Raw genomic sequence first — 2,014 nt, forward strand, 5'->3', positions numbered from 1 at the left:
GAGATCAGTTTTCAGAAATGCTTGGTTCATTGACTACTGTGTCCCAGGAACTTGTGGAGACAAAACAATTTGTTCAGCCAATAATTTCTTGGTCTTTGCCTTAGTGTTGTTCAAGGATCTGGCCCCAAGTGTCCCGCTGTGGATGATCAGGGAGATGAATGACCATCATCTGAGGTGAGGAATTTCAGTAAATCCAGGTGGACATTGTCCACCCATCTTCAAATTACCTCACTCTGTTGCAACAGCCGGAGCCAGCCATGGTCTCTTGACAATTCTTGGTTCTACACACATTTGTGATCCAGGAGGGAAGATGGAATCCTGATCCCTAACCCAATCTCTTGGTCACTCCCTCGTGCTCCCCCCTGAAGGCTACAGAGAGGGGTTCCTGCATGTTGACTTACCAGGCAGGTGCTTTCTCTTTTCAGGAGTGAGAGGAAATCGCTGTTGAAGACCTGGGGAGGCCTTAGTTATAGGCTTGGTGTGAATAATACCTGTTCTGCAAGGACAGCAGCTGGGAAGCTGCAGCTGAGAATGGGTGGTGATTACGCCGAGCAGCAGGGGGCTAAATCAACGCTTCTGATGTTAATCAGCTTCTTATTAGAACATGGGCCAGGACCCAGGAGAGCCAAGGAGCCCAGGGGACTGGCAGCAGAGTTGCCCTGGTAACCACATCCTAATTGGAGAGGGGTGACCTGGGCAAATGGAGAAGGTGAAGCGGAGGGATCTCCTTTCTCCATCTTTCTGTGCTGACCCTGGAGAGGGAACATGGAGGAGGCAGCATGGCTGGAGTGGTCCTCACACAATGAGCCAGAGTGCAGAAAGCTTCCAGAAAACTTGGAGCACCAAGACCACAGAACACAGCCTGGAGGGCTTCTGACTCCAGGGAGAGAGTCGAAGTAAATCGCAGGCCAAGGCTGCCTCAACCAGTCCAGCAACTCCTGAAAGTTAGTCAGCATTTGACTCCCATGATAACCAGGTTCATTCATTCTCTTATTTATTTATTTATTTATTTTTTTAGTTCAGATTCCAACTCTCTGGCTGCCTACATTTCTTTTTCATAAATCGGTTCATATACAGATGTTCCTTGATTTATAATGAAGTTATGTCCTGATAAACCCATCAGAAGCTGACGCATTAAAATGCATTTGGTACACTAACTTCTGGACGTCATAGCTCGGCCTAGCCCACCTTAGACATCCTCAGAACAGTTAAACTTTCCTACCATAGGGCTAAAACCCCACAAAGCCTATTTTATAATAAAGTGCTGAATAGCTCATGTCATTTATTGAATACTGCACTGAAAGTGAAAAACAGAACTGTGGTCTGGGTGTGCTTTCACACAGTACTCTATAAATTTAATTAATTAATTAATTTAGATGTTTAAACATTTTAATGTAGCTCACATCGGCTGCTCTGCTTCATTTCAGTTCCTTCATGGCCCAGCCTGGGAGCAGGGACCTCTTCAGCTTCTCTGCTTTCTCCCTGTCGATGAGCAAGGTATACATCGATGTAGCAAGGCTACATCGAACTTTAAACTTCACATTATCCTTGTTTTTATTGTTCTCGACAGATTTGGCATCCTTTCAAATGGCTGTGAGCAGAAAATCTTTGATTTCCTCAATTTTCCGTGGCATGGTGATGATGTGGGCAGATGGCACACATGGGCACTTCTCCCCGAGGACAGCCACAGACCCTCACAGCTAATACTGTGAACTGAAGGGAAAAGAAAAAGTACTCTATAAGTGCAATGGCAGTTTTATTATTCTGAAATGAAAAACAAATTTGAGCATGCTTTGCTTTTGACTGGGATTGGAAAGAAAATCTTTTCTGTGACGGGTCACTTCACAGATGCTTCAGGCTGGCCATAGCCTCTGCCCCATGACTCAGCCTTGCATGTGCAGTGTGAGTGAGAGGTGCATGGTCAAGGTCTGCATGGACAGGCAGAGCTGACCCGGACTTTGACATGGTCAGGGGGGCTGTAGTCCACTGATCCCTGCTGGATCCAATAGGCATC

At 46.2% G+C, this 2,014-nt stretch overlaps 1 pseudogene; it reads right to left on the reverse strand.

Moving 5' to 3' along the window:
• Positions 1-1,418: 1,418 nt before the first annotated feature.
• Positions 1,419-1,634, reverse strand: LOC113190990 (large ribosomal subunit protein eL38 pseudogene; annotated as a pseudogene).
• Positions 1,635-2,014: the final 380 nt, after the last annotated feature.

This window comes from Urocitellus parryii, chromosome 6 (genome assembly GCF_045843805.1).
Source record: "Urocitellus parryii isolate mUroPar1 chromosome 6, mUroPar1.hap1, whole genome shotgun sequence".
NCBI lineage: Eukaryota > Metazoa > Chordata > Mammalia > Rodentia > Sciuridae > Urocitellus > Urocitellus parryii.